Genomic DNA, 15723 nt, shown 5'->3' on the forward strand with positions numbered 1-15723 from the left:
GCAACACTCTGTGAGTGGTGACTAAGCCTCTCTTCAGTGGACAGAGGGCGGAGAGACTGTGGGTCACAGGTTTCCAAAGGAATCATCAGGGTTTGTTGTTTTTTTTTTTTAATTAATTAAATGTAACTCTAACTGGAGAAATGACTTACACTCTCTTGACCAAATGAGGCAACCGAAAACACTTGGTATATCGAATGGATCATTTCCCCCTTTCCTTCCTTTCTTTCTTTTTTTTTTTTTTTCAAACATTTATCAGCAAGAAGTTCAACATAATAAATGTTAAGGAAGCATGGCATGGGAATAATTTGTGGTTCCTAACTTGTGTTTTAAGGTATGACAAAACTACTTGACAGGGTCTCTGGAAGTGAAAACAGGAAAGAATTGCCCCTCCCACCCTAGCTGGCCTTTTCTAGTGCTTCTCCCAGCAGACCTGGCTCTCCCTGTGCCAGCTGGGCCTGTAAGGGTGGGGGATGAGATGCCGCCCACCTTCCCTCCAGCTTGCCAAACCTCCCCGCACTGCACTGTACAGGCAGGCAACGGTGCCCAGAAGTTTCAATTTAATTTCATGTTGAATTCTTCCTACTTCCTCGGCTCTCTGTTCAGTCTTGAAAAGTAGTTACTGTTTACTTGGAGCGAGAGAATGAAGGAGCCCATCCCTCTAATGGAGTCTACACCCTGCTTTGGCCTTTTTGAATGAAATGGGTGGGTTTCCTTTTCCTTCAAAACAAAGAAAAGAAAAATGTATCCAGATAAATATTTGGGGTACCCAATGTATTCCATATATACTCTTCTTTTTTAGTAATCCATAAGACAGAGTAAAGGCATAAACATGCAGCCTTAGAGAAAAACATCCTAGGCGGAAACCCATATGAAGAAAGCTATGATAATTAATCCGCCTCATAAGCAGCTATTCTGTCTGAAAGGTGGAGAGCCCTCCAGCACCTGGGTAGTCCTGGAGGACTGAAGGAAAGGGCAACGGAAAGGTTATACCTTAGTAAGTTTTACTCAATAATCTTGCTTCAATGCAGCTCTGTTTTTAAAAAATTCCCCAAATAGACTTTAAAAGAAATTAAATGTCAAGATCAATTTACATACCATGGTCGAGAATTCTTGCCAGCTATGTGGCAAGTCTCTCAGTACTGATGGATTAAACTGAAGAGTTCAGTGTCAGTACCCTGGCATGTGGGGTGGGGGTTGGGTGGAGTCAGGATGACCCCCAGCCTCGCCTTGTTGATAAAGGTGTCCATCAGTGGGATCATTTGTCAGCAGCACTGTCCCCAGACTGAAATCACAGCCACATTCAAAGTCACATGCTTAGCTCTGCTCTGTTTTCACTCTGTCCCTTTAGGATGTAACCTGTGAAGGCCAGTAGGATGGCTGAGAGGACAAAAGATTCCTCAAACAGGCAACCTGAGGGCCCACGTGGAGACATGTCAGACATGACAGTCTGAGTTGGATCTCCAGGGCCCACATGGAAGAAGGGAACTAAGTCCTGAAAGTTGTCCTCTGAGCACATGTGCGTTGTGGTGTGTGTGCATTTGGGGACATACATGTACACACACACTAAATACAGAAAGACAGAAATAAACATTTTTTTTCAAAGTAAAAGAGTGTAACCTTTGAAAATACTTTGTTCAGATTCTCCTTGCATCAGACCAATGGTCATCAAAGTTGACTTACATGTATCCCACCAAAGTGACATTTGATTTTACTTTTAGTTCCTTGTTTAAAAGGTTATGGTGTGGCCAGGCATTGGTAGAGTACGCCTTTAATCCCAGCACTCAGGAGGCAGAGGCAGGCAGATCTCTGTGAGCTCAAAGCCAGCCTGGCTACTGAGCAAGTTTCAGGACAGCCTCCAAAGCAATACAGAGAAACCCTGTCTCAAAAAAACAAAACAAAATTGAGAGAAGAGAGACAGAGAGACAGAGAGAGAGAGAGAGAGAGAGAGAGAGAGAGAGAGAGAGAGAGAGAGAGAAAGAGAGAGAGAAGATTACTTTCTGGTTGGGTTGTAGGGTTGTAGCTATATAGGAGTGTGCTCAGATACACATGAAGGCAACACACTAAACACCCAACTCACCCTTTCTTCTAATCTGTATTAATCTGTATGCCCTCCATATATCTATCTGCCTAAGAGTGTATTCTCCAACTGTCCTTTTCCCAAACACGATGCAACTACCCGGGTCCCCAGCTTTCCTAGCCAACATCTGTCAGACTCCTTGGACATGTGCTGACATGAGGGAATCTTTGATCCAACCATAGAGAACTGTCCTGTAGAGAAAAGCACGTACCCTCCTCTCCCCCAGCAGGCTGTGGTGGCCCCAGTTCCGAGGATGTCTGCGATGGCTTCCCTAAGGCTGGCTGGCAAGGCAACACCAGCTGGTGACATGCATGCTGCCCTTCTCTTCCCTGGTGGGATCAGGCAGTGCTTTGTACAGGCCACTCTCAGATCTCGAATTGCTCTGAATGGCTTTATGACTTCCAGTATGCAAGAATAGACTTTTGTATTTCCTTCTTCCTCCCTGTGTCAACAGATGGGTCACTTACTTTCTCTACAAAGGGCACCTGTCTCTTAGTCCCCCTTTATACACCAACAGGACCTTTGTTTATGAGAAACTTGAGTACCATGGCTGGACCCAAACTAGGAGCTTTGTTTTTATTTGTTATTTCCTGACTCTCTCAGTTGTAAGATGAATCTGGGCGAATCCTTTGTTCCCCTGTAATGGTAAGAGGACGAGTTGTTGCAACATCCGGAGAATTCTTTGAAGAAAGATTTTTCATATTTGCAGAACACACATCCTTTTAGCTATACACAGAGGTCTGGCTTCAACAAGTGGGGTGAGGAAGATTACATGGGACAACCATTGTCCAGGAAAAAGGTGGGTGATAGTGGAGGTAATGACTGACCAGAAAGAGTAGGGCTTCCTAGCAATAGAGACTTGTGAGAAAGAAAAATGTGACTCTGAAGAGGGGAGGAGGAGGGAACTCCTTCCAGTGTAACCACAATAGTAAGAAAGCATCCCTGAAAGTATCCATGGTACCCGCTGACCTGAACAAGATCCTGAGGTGTCCATCTTATCCTGGGAAGGAAGGAGTGATTTCATCTTAGGGAACTCAGGGACATGCCAGCATTACTGAGCTCCCCTGGTTTTATTGCCCTTAAATCATGTCCAATCATAGTACTGCCCAACTACCACTTCTCACCTAGCCCAGCATAAAAAACACATAAGTTTCCCTGCTTTCTTGAGGATCTACATTTCTGAAGGCTTCCATGTCACATAAAACTTACATTAACCTTGTTAACCTCATTAAAAAAATAGGGACACCAACCATGATCCTAGGTATGCGCCAAGAAAGATTATTAATCCTTGGAATACCAATGTTGTCAATGAAACCAAGAAATAGGTGATGTTGTTTTTAAACATTTATTTATTTACTTATTTTATGTATATGAGTGACCTGTCTTCAGGCACACCACAAGAGGGAATCAGATCCCATTACAGATGGTTGTGAGCAACTATGTGATTGCTGGGAACTGAACTCAGAACCTCTGGAAGAGCAGCCACTGCTCTTAACCACTGAGCCATCTCTCCAGCCCAGATGACATTGTTCACAGATATTATGTTGTGGGTTGTAGATAAGTTGGAAGAACCTTCAGTAAAGGAGATCTGGCCTAGTTTAAGTTGATTCAAGGTGACTCTGGTCTATGTCATAAGGTCTATCACACACACACACACACACACACACACACACACACACACACACACACGCAAGCATGCATGCACGCATGTGTACAACAACAAGAACAAATGGTTGTGTTGTACTAATCACACAGACTTGCTTGGCCAAACCCTGTCATTGAACATTTGGATGGTTTCTAACTTATCTTTATTAGGAATAAGACTTGTAAGAGCATCAATGAGTGAAAGTTCTTATACACATCCAGTTGTTTCTTTATACCAGTTTCTAAAGGTTGGACCACTGAAGCATGTTGACATGGTTGAAGTATGTGTTACCCTGTTGAGAACTGCACAAGCCTGAATATGTCCATATTCTTGGATACAGCCCCTTCCCACATAGACTGGCTCTGGCTGTGCCATTTTTTTCTGGTCAGTGAGATATCAGTGAGCACAGCCCTAGAAAAGAATACATTAGTCCTCCCCTGAGAATGCTGTCACCACATTTCAGGTTGGCTTGCTGGTAACCTGTGGCATAGTCAGTAGCCAGCCCCAAACTAGCATCGAACGTGTCATACCATCGGTCCTAGGTGGATACCATACAACCACAACACCTGTGTAATAGCAGGGACCATTTCATCCCGTGGAAACTAACTCAGTTTCAACCCACAGAATTGTCTGGTGTCAGGGCTCAGAACACAGTATCCCCAAACACAGGACACTGGCATACTGAGTGTCTTAATCTGAAGGAAACTCAGGGTATCACAGATGAGAGGTCTCAGGCTGGTCCTCTCCCACCTTTCCTCCTGATGCTGCCCAGAAAAATAATTCTTTGACCTAGTTTCCTGTAAGCAGATCTCAAGATCCTCATTCCAGAGGATGTGCTGCCCTCCACCCACCAGCAGAGAAGAACGTGGAGGAACAGCTTTGCTACACAGTCCCTCAGCTCAGACCTTATTATTTTCCTTTCTCGTGTCTGCATACCAGTCCATACAAATAGTTTCTCCAGGTGTTTGGGTCTTCATTTGTGAAAGTTCCTGGGCCTCGTGTTTTGCTTGTGCTAATCATTCTGTAAGGGATTTAGCCTGACACCTTGTGATAGGTAGGGAAAAGACATCACCTTTCTTCTCTAACATCAGTGAATTCAATGGTACTGTTAGATACCAATTTTGGTGAGCAGCAGTTCTATGGAGGGCCAGGTGACACATGCATGGCGAGCAGATGTGCAGTGTCTTACATGGTTCCTACAGAGTCATGTGCCATTCCAAGGTGGAATGTGACAGCAGTGGGGCTTGGCAAGTTGATGTCTGCCAGAGGGTGGCTCATTAGGCCTTCCCCTCACACAGGCCATTTAGTATGCACTTTAAAGATACAGAGAGTTCTTAATTCCTTTGGTAGCAAAATTCCTAATTTATTTTGCAGCAAGCAACTGGTTATATTCCAGAAGACAGTGGTTAGCTAATATCTTTGTGATTTGAAATTGTTGCCATGAGCTAACCAGGTATATTCTGCTCTTATTGACCCCTGCCTCCCCACCAGCACCACAATTAGAAAAATTAGACATCCCCTGGTTCCTCAGTTTTCTTGCTCTTATCTTTTATTCAATCTCACCTTTTCTTTATGTCTTCACTTTCTGTCACTTACACTGCTAATCTTCATCATATTCACATTATTTTTGGTCAACTTTCTCTCCCATTGGCATGATTCTCATGTTCTTTTTAGATTTTATTTATTTTTATTTTATGGGTAAGGCCATTTTGCCTGCACGTATGTCTGTGCACCATGTGGGAACAGTGCCCACGTGGATGGGGGCAGGGTAGGGGTGCCCAAGCTGCTCTGTTTCTTCTGAGGCCGTTCCTGCTGGCTGGCAGATGATCTCTTTCTCACTGGGTCCTCACACCCTTTCACACTGGGTCCTCTGTGTGTGCCCTTATCCTCACACCTGTGTCTTTCGTGTGCCCAGGTTTCTTCTTATATAAGACTAGAACCCTCCACCCTCAAGAGCCTCATTTTAACTTGATTACATCTTTTAAACGCTATATTCTTTGCACCCCCATTGTGAGGCTTAAGCCTTCAATGTATGAATTTGAGGGAAGGGGGATGATTTAAGTACAGCAATACCTGACTGTACAGATAGTTTTCTTTCTTATCATCGAGCACCTTGTGGGTAGCACGGGGGTGGGGGGTGGAGTGGGTGAGGTGGGGGGTGGAGCACTGCTGGAGGGGGCGGGTGGAGGAGGGTGTTTCCTCTATCACTGTTTAGTCATCCGTGCACCAGTTGAAATGGGAAGTTTCGAAACGACGTTTATGGATTAGATAAGCTTGCAGGTTTGTCTTAGACATACTTTCTGTTCACTTAGTTTTAGAGAATGCTTGTTTTCTCCTTTCATTTTCATTTTGTTTTATGTGGTTAATCAAAGGGAAATCAGCTGTGAAAAACTTCAAAATGGAGTCAGAAGCTCATTATATAGAATCGTGTCTTAAGCATGATTGAAGCTGCTGCCTGGAATGTAAACTTTGTCATCTATTCTCTGTGACTCCAGGCTACAGGAATAACCGAGAGGTGTCTGGTCAAGGATTTTGTGCCCAGAGGCTCCAGATACCTATCAGACACACATTTCCATTCTGTTCCTGCATTCTTCTCCTTTTAAACAGTATCTTCTGTTGATCACACAGGCCCTATTGTTTCTTAACCTTTTTTTTTAACTTAAAAAAAAATGCACCAGTGCTTTATATGCCATCTCAGTTCATTCTGGCTTCCATGCCATCTTCTAAGAAACTAGCTGTTAATCATGCATGCAATCATTAGCTTTTCTCTTGGTGCTGTGTGTGTGTATACCTGTGTGTATGTGTACATGTGTGTGCTTGTGTATGTGTATACATGTCTGTGTGTGTGTGTGTGTGTGTGTGTGTGTGTGTGTGTGTGCAGGTACATATGCGTATGGAAGCCAGAAGCCCAAGTTGTCTTCTTTAATCACTCACCTCCTAATTCTTGAGACCAGGTATCTCACGAACCTGGAGCTTATAAATTTGACTGCATTGGCTGACTAGCAAGAACCAGGGAGCCTCCTGCCTCTGCCTCCTTCGAGCTGGAGTTACAGGCTTGCACTGAAGAACTGGCTTTTTACATGGATGCTGGCAATCCACCTCCAAAGGGATAAGAGATAGTTTACTGGTGAGCCAAATACTATTGACCATCCACTGGAAATACAGTAATAACAGAGCAAAGGGTCTCTGTCTTGTCTCAGCCAAATCCATCTTTGGTTTCTATCCCCTGCCCTGAAAAGTCCCTTGGGAAAGCACCCAACCCCATTCTAGAAATGGGTCGAAATGCCCCAGTGAACTGCATATTCTTGGCTTTTATTAAACTGCTGGATTGCTTCCCCCTGCAACTGCCAACCAGGATGCAGTTTTCCTGTGTTCTTTGTCTTTTAAAACTCCCTGTAATATGCATTCCTGGCTGCAAAGTGAGTAGTAGTTCTCTCAAGGCAGACTCTGGTGGCTCAATATAGACTTTCAATTTGAACTTTGGTTGTGGGTCTCTACTGAGCAACACCTATTTAGGTTACTTCAAATTCCATGTTCCAATATGGTAATGGTTTGATGAGGTTTTTATAGAAACAGAACAAAGAGAGCCAAATACACTATGGAAAGTTTAGGTCAGTGGGATAAAGTGGGAAATCACTGCTATGGGCCTCAGGGGGGCTACCTGGTTGGTGGAAGCTAGAGGTCTGTTAATGCAATTTAAAAGTTTTGCTTGTGAGTCACAGGACATGAAATCAGACTTAGAGCTGGGCAAGGAATGGCTGTTAAGGGGGAATAAATATAGTCCAAGATAAATTGTAATTAGTCTCTGAATGACCTAATCAGTTAATCAATGTTGCAGAAGGTTTAGCTGAAATTTTTTTCCAGGACTCTGGTCCATACTTCCTTCTGTTGGCCAAGCATCAGCAGGTTCTGAGCACCAAGGACCACATGTTTATTAAATATTACTAATGTTTCACATTGCTAGGAAATGCTCCCCAGGATCTGAAGTCCTCCACAGGAGGCAGGAGGACAACCTTCAGAAGACAGGGATAGCTGGTACAGCCATTAGGGGACACCTGTCGTCAAGATCTATTAGACTTTGTGATCTGGGTAAGATTGGTTTAGTATTTAATCCTCTGTATTTGGCATATATTAAGAGTAATATGCCAAAAATTAAAATAATCAAAAACATCTGCTTGGATGTGAAGGTAATAGATAAAAAAAGCAGGGTTTTTTGGTTTTTTGAGACAGGGTTTCTCTGTGTTACAGCTCTGGCTGTCCTGGAACTTGGTCTGTAGACCAGGATGGCCTCAAACTCACTGAGATTAACATGCCTCTGCCTCTCAAGTGCTGGGATTAAAGGCATGTGCCACCACTACCCAGCAAAAACACAAGTTTTTAAATAACCAATATATATATATATATATATATATATATATATATAGCTATGCTGATTATATGTTTCTTTCTGTATTTACAGTTTTTGTATTTTATGAATGAGCTCAACTGTAGTTGATGTAAACACACTTTTTTTGTTTTGTTTTGTTTTTTTGGGACAGGGTTTCCCTGAGGCTTTGGAGGCTGTCCTGGAACTAGCTCTTATAGACCAGGCTAGTCTCGAACTCACAGTGATCCACCTGCCTCTGCCTCCCGAGTGCTGGGATTAAAGGCATGCGCCACCACCACCTGGCTTGTAAACACACTCTTATTTTAAAATTTTCTCTTTCGTCTATCTTGATCTCATAGCTATAGCCTCATGTAGAGCAGCAAACTCCAAATTTTAAGAACAACTGGTATTTAATCTCTAAATCTTCATGATTCTTACCTGTGGTTACTGACTTGATCTATTTTATTATAATGATATCATACAAGATTTAGTTTGGAAGCTAGGTACAGAATATGCCTTTAATCCTAACACTTAGGAGGTTGAGTTAAGAGGATCTCTGTGAGTTTGAAGCCAGCCTGGTCCATACAGTGAATTAAATTCTAGCCAGGACTACATACAAAGACCTTGCCTCAAATTAAAAAAAAAAAAAAAAAAAGGTTTAGTTTGGAAAAGTCAATGAAGATCCATGTTACAGAAGAAATTAGATAACAATAAAGTTAGTATTTCTTTAATTTTTAAAAAAGTTATCTTTTTAAATATTATCAAATTTTATAATAGTGATAGGAGCAAGAGGTGAGATCCTGTTAGAAATCAGAATTTTATAGGTCTTGGAGAGAGGAACCAAATCTTATTTTTCTTTTATTTTAATGGTTAGAAATGAAAATAGACTCTGAAAGGAGTCGTTGTATTATTGTCCATTTCTTTTTTATTAGCAAAATATAGATGTTGTTTAATTAACTTTTCTTTAATTCTGGGAATTATAGATGAGTCTTAATGCCCCTTTAATCAAGAAACATCAGCACCTAGGGTATGAAATATCATGAATGTTGTTCTTAGAGACAGATGTTTTCTGTATAGTTTGGTTAGGAAGAATTAACACCAATCTTTGGGTATTCCCAGCTCTAGTATATAGAGTTCAAGTTACAACTACAGTATTTAATTTTTTTGTATCTTGACATTTTTTAGCAATAATAAAAACATACTAATCTAATTGATTAGACCCAGTTACTATATATATATATATATATATATATATATATATATGAGAGAGAGAGAGAGAGAGAGATACAATTTTTTGTAATACAAAAATATTTATTTGTTTTGGTTCTAAGAACTTGGATTTAAAATTTAGATATCATATAAATGGAATTTCTTTTGGAAGATTTAAAATAAGTTTTTGTTACTTTAAAAATTAAACTTTAGCCGGGCGTTGGTGGCACATGCCTTTAATCCCAGCACTCCGGAGGCAGAGGCAGGCGGATCTCTGTGAGTTCGAGACTAGCCTGGTCTCCAGAGCAAGTGCCAGGATAGGCTTCAAAGCTACACAGAGAAACCCTGTCTCGAAAAAAAACAAAACAAAAAAAAAACAAAAAACAAAACAAAACAAAACAAAATTATATTGAATAATGAGGAATTTCTTTTAACAAAGACAGTGAAAACATTTGAATCTCTTAGACATGAATATAAATATGTTCAAACTAAATATTAGTAAGGTGGGGAAAACAGTTATAATAAAAACATGATTAGTGAAAGGAAATAATATTCTCATTTGTAATATTGAGATTGGCATTATTTTTCCATTTAGAAATATCTGGAGTGAAATATTAAATATAACAAACCATTAAAGAATCTAATTTATAAAAGGGTCTAAGAAACAAAAAATGAGAAAATGTTCAGTTACTTGGGGTACCCAACTGTCAATGAGGTTGAAGATGAGGATCATCCAATAACTTTGAAGTCCACATGGATGTGTTCTCAGATGAAGTTAGCAAATGACTGATGTTCATCTCTGCCGTAGTTTGAATATAACTGACCCCCATAATCTCACAGGGAGAGACACTGTTAGGAGGTGTGGCTTTATTGGAGTGGGTTCGGCTTTATTAGAGGAACTGTGTCACTCTGGGGTTGGCTTTGAGGTTTCCTAAGCTCAGGATACCACCCAGTGTTTCAGTCAACTTCCTGTTTCCTGCAAGCCAAGATGTAGCCAACACCATGTCTGCCTGCATGCTGCTATGCTCCCCCCTCCCCCCCACCCCACCATGCTCATAATGGACTGAAGAACCCTCTGAAACCGTAAGCGAGCCTCCCCAATTAAATGTTGTCTTTATAAATGTTGCTGTGGTCATGGTGTCTCTTCACAGCAATAGAAACTCCAAGACAGTGTCCTTGACCTTTATAGCAGCACTCAGTCCGGAGCTCCTGATGCAGTCTTTTTCTTTCAGTCAGAATAGTCTTGATGTGAAGTCCTTTTGAATCTCTTCTTTGGTGAAATCATCTGGTTTTCTTTATCCTTTAAGGAAGACTAATGAATTCTTAAACTTTCGTCATTTTATTTAAAGTCCTTGTTTTTCTAAGCTGTTTTCATAAACATTATTGAAAATACACCAGCAAGTAAGAAAAGTTATTATTCCACAATTTGTGACATATGTATTTTGGTATAAACAATGAATGAAAAAATGATCATATACACACAAGACATAATTATATTAAATCTAAATGTACCCATAAAATAAAAAGATAGAAAGGGTAAATTTCCATCTTTGTAAAGTGTGAAAAAGACTTAATAGTGTACACGATCAAAGGGTAATATTTGTCATGCAGACATAAGGGGATATCATTTTTCTTTTTGTGAGTTAAGTAGCTGAGGGGGAGATGTCTCTACTGATGAAAATGTTCTCAGTGCTACTTTTTGTTTATCTGTCTGGTTCTTTGTTTACTCTTTTAATTTGTAGTGAGGCTAAAATACATCCTTTGTATCTATCTAAAAGATAAAGGAAAGGAAAAGAAAGAAGTAAAAGTATAGTTGTTTTTTGAATCAGGGGTCTTCTCCCCACCCAGTGTCAACCTGGAGCTCCCTTTCTAGAGCTGGCCTGCTTCTTATCTTGGATTAGGCAACACATGCCTGTCCCATGTAACCATTTATCAATCACTTAGTCATCAGCAATAATCGTGTGACTTCTTCTTCCTGTAGGTATCCTAGAGGCCCTTTGATCAGAAATGCTTCTGTCTGGTGTAAAAGTTTATTGATACAGATACAGAAAAAGAAAGAAAGGAAAGAAGAAAGAAAGGAAAAAAGGGAGGAAGGAAGGAAGGAAGGAAGGAAGGAAGGAAGAAAGAAAGAAAGAAAGAAAGAAAGAAAGAAAGAAAGAAAGAAAGGGAGGGAGGAAGGAAGGAAGGAAAGAAGAAAACCTCTCAAAAAGTGAGAACAAATGGAATTTAAATTGATCTATTTAGACGATAAAAGTTACACCACAGGTGTAATCATCAGTAGGCTCCCCTTGTCCAAGCTCTTAGTTTACTGAAAGCAGAGGAGATAGGCAGGATGGCAAAGAAGCAGAGAGAGTTGGTTAAGAATTCAGGTTAAGAGAGGCATAGAGGCAGTTATTCCTAATATGCTCCATGGGGACATAGTTCTCCATTGTGTCTCCAGCTGCTCTTTTTAGAGGCAAGAGATTGGTTTAAGACATCTGGGAGAAATCAGTGCTTATGCTGTCCCCTGGAAAAGTCATGCACTCTTCCATCTGACCCAGGAACAGAGTATGGATGAATCTAGGGGATTTCTATTTTTGGTGCCAGTGGTACCTACCAAATACTTGATGGGTCTCACACCAGAAAAATGGAAGGAAAGTAAACCAAGGTACCATGCAAGTCATACTCAGCAGGGTAGAGGAGCCAAGGGAATCTCACCAAGATGGATGCTTCAAGATGGATCTCAACATGGGCCTCCAGAAATGTCAGAAAAGAGAGGACAGGGACACACCTGCACATGGCCACCTTTAACAGACTAAGGAGTTTTTCTGAGATTTTAGGGACTTCGACCCAGATCAAACAGATTTATGGCTTCACCACTGAAAGAAAATTTTAGACTAGTTAGAAGAGTATCTTTTAATATAGCCTGAAGCATGAGGGATAAAAAAGAGGGTCTTAAGAAAAAAGCATAAGTCATGTCCAAGTGCGAATATTGCTTTTCAATGGAAAATGGAGGAGGATGTTGGGTCTTTTGTGTGATACAGCTGGGTCACATGGTAGGTTTAGTTTTAGCTTTTGGAGGATTCTCCAAACTGTTTTCCACAATGTCTGGACTGGTTTGCAATTCCAGATTTCCCCACATCCCCTCCAGTGTTTGTTGTTGGTTTGGCTTTTGCTATGCCATCTGGGGTAAGAGGAAATCTCAAAGTGGTTTTGTTTTGCATTTCCTCAATTGCTAGAAATGACAATTTTTTTTTTTTGAGATTTTTTTTTTAGCCACTTTTCTTTTTATGAGAACTTCCTTTAGATCCCAAGCCCATGTTTTGAGTGGGTCATTTGTGGTTTTGACTCTTTGTTTTTCTTGAGTTCTTTATTAGCTCTGGATATTAGTCTTCTGTTAGATGTATAGTGTTATGCCCAGTTCGGGGGGACCCCAAAGGAACCACTGCCAAGGAGATGACTCAGCGAATGCAAAAACAAAGGTTTCTTTATTATCAAGCTGTGGCAAGAATTCTGTTAGGAGCAAGTGGAATGCCACTTACGGCTAAGTGTGTGTGTGTGTGTGGGGGGGAAGTCCACAAGACTAAAAGTCTTGAGATTACAAAGCTCCCATGCTTACTTAGGATAAAACAATAACTGCATGTTTAAGTAGGATACAATTGAGCAGGACATTGTAAGGGAAATAAGTTTGTTATTTATCTCCTGGGCCAGGGATTTTTACAACCTTAAGTTAATGGTTATCTGGTCTTCTTCAGGACAGAAAAATGTTGACACAACTAGGGTGTGTTTTCTGGTTTTAGGCCTTTAGTCACGTATCCAGTCCTTTGTTTAGTCTTATCTGTTGGGCTGCCTTTGGGAGCTCAGAGGAGCTTGAAAGTCTAAGTTTTTAGACTTTTATTAATTTTTCCTATTTCATATAGTTAGCATGGATTCTCTCTCATTGTGTGGGCTTCCTCTTCAATCAATTGATTGTTTCTTTAGCTGTGCAGAAGCTTTTTAGCTTTATAAGGCCCCACTTGTCAATGGTCAGCCTTAATTCTTGGGCAAATGGAGTCATCTTCAAAAAGTCCTTTCCTACATCTATATCATGCAGGGTACTGCCTATGTTTTCTTCTATTGGTTTCAGTGTTTCAAGGTTTCATGTTAAGGTCTTTGATTTATTCGGAGTTTGTTTTTGTGTGTGAGGTGATAGATACAAATCTAATTTCATTCTTATACATATTGACATCCAGTTTTCCCAACACCATTTGTTGAAGATGCTTTCTTTTCTTCTGCTTATGTTTTTGGCATCTTTGTTAATTATTAAATGGCTGAAGTTACATGTACTCATGTTTGGATCTTCAGTTTTGTTTCAATTATTTACATGTCTGGTTTTGTGCCAGTACCATACTGTTTTTATTATCATGGCTCTGTAATATAATCTGTCTGAAATAGTAATCAGCACTATTTTTTTTTTGCACAGGATTGTTTTGACTATTTGGGGTCTTTTGCAGTTCCATATGCATTTTAGGATAATTTTTTTTAATTTCTGTGAAGAATGAGGTGGGGATTTTGATTGAGATTGCATTGAATCTGTATATGACTTTTGGTAGGATTTCATTTTCATAATATTATGTTTACCAATGTATAAGCATGCAATGTCTTCAGTTTTCTAGTGAGATTTGCATGTAAACAGATGGAACTAGAAAAGATCATGCTGAGTGAGTTGACACAGGTCCAGAAAGACAAATGCTGAATGGTACCTCTCATCTGAAGTTGATTGCTCCAAGTCTTTAATGACTCACAAGGCCTCAGCCCTAGACAAAGAACTATAGACAACTAAGGAATGCTGAGAACAGGAGCAATTATCTTCCCTGGGGAAGAACAGAACAATTCATTTCCCAATACCTGAAAACACACATAGAAGCAACATTATATGGACTGAACAAGTTGTATTCATGAATACACACATGGTGAGCAGGTTATATTCATAGATTTATGAGTACACACACTTATATAACACATATATACATAACACACTTGTGTATACCACAACAATTAAAGAAAAATAGTTCATGAATTTGAGTGAAAGCAAGAAGGGGGTACATGTTTAAGACCCCCGGAAGCTCAGGCCTCCAGGATCTCAACCCAGGACCGTGGTCACCCCAATCACCAGGCGGAGTCAAAAGCTTGATGCAAATAGCATGAGGCTTTATTATAGTTGTTTAACGAGCTAACCCCATGTTAGCTCAGGTCTATCATCCACCCATCATGGCGGATGACTAGAAAAGACAGCTCAAAGCGTCTGCATAGAGATCTTATAGGGTGGTGTAAGGGGAGTGTCTAGGGGTATGCACAGGCTCAGGATTGGTGTGCCTCCAGGCTTGGAGGGTTTGCCCTGTGTTGATTGGTCAACTGGTTGTTATGGCCCATGGGCCCTCCCAGGGTGGTTGCTATGCTCTGTGCGTCATTGCTGTGCACTTGTCTGAAAAGCACACCCAGAGCCATAAAGCATAGCACCACCAGCTAACTTCTGATTGGTTCCTTGCCACAAGGCAGGCATCTGACCTCCTAGTGATTAAGACAAGGTCAGACAAACACATGTTCGGCTGTTATGGCTGCTAAAATGGGGAGCTGGTCCCTTCACATGGAAAAGGTTAGAGGTAGGGAAGGAAAAGGAAAAATGGTATAGAAGTATTATAATATCAAAATATATATTAAAACAGAAATCTGTCTAGGAAGGGAAATTGGAGGTTGAGATATGATAGCATTTTTCTGCTGCAAGAAACAGTGACTAGTAGTGCGTATCCAAGGAGGGGGCAATAGAAATTCGTTAATATTTTTCTTTCTTTTTTTATTTAATTTTTATTTTTTTATTTTACATACATTGGCGTTTTGCCTGCATGTATGTCTGTGCAAGGGTGTTAGATCTTAGAGTTACAAACAGTTGTTAGCTGCCATGTGGGTTTTGGGAATTGCACCCAGGTCTCTGGAAGAGCACTGCTGTCAGTGCCCTTAACCACTGAACCATCTCTCCAGCCCTTCTTTCTTCCTTCTTAGCCATACAGAGCACATGCAGAAGAAGATGGGAAATGCCTGGTGTCAGCACCAGGCTTGGGGAAATGGAACAGGAGAAGGGAGAAACATGGACATTTTATAGAGAAGCTCTCAAACAGGAGAAGCTAAAGGGAAGTCCCAGCTTGAAGTGCAGCAGGGAGCCACCACCTGTACCCAGTGCCTCAGAGCTGGGTCGGAGGAGAAAGAGAGCACAACCATTCAGAAGCTCGGGCTAAGGCCTGATTGTAGCTGGGAATCTGGCTAGCAAGGAGAGCTACACCCAGCAAGCAGGTACCATTCCTACTATCTTATGCAGGAGAGAAAAAAGTTGCCCCTGACTCTTCAGCCAGCTGCTTCATTTCCAAGGCCCGTGGGCAGGGGCTGTTTCCACAGCATCTGTGAGAGGAAGGT

This window comes from Cricetulus griseus, chromosome 6 (assembly GCF_003668045.3).
Source record: "Cricetulus griseus strain 17A/GY chromosome 6, alternate assembly CriGri-PICRH-1.0, whole genome shotgun sequence".
Classification (NCBI taxonomy): Eukaryota; Metazoa; Chordata; class Mammalia; order Rodentia; family Cricetidae; genus Cricetulus; species Cricetulus griseus.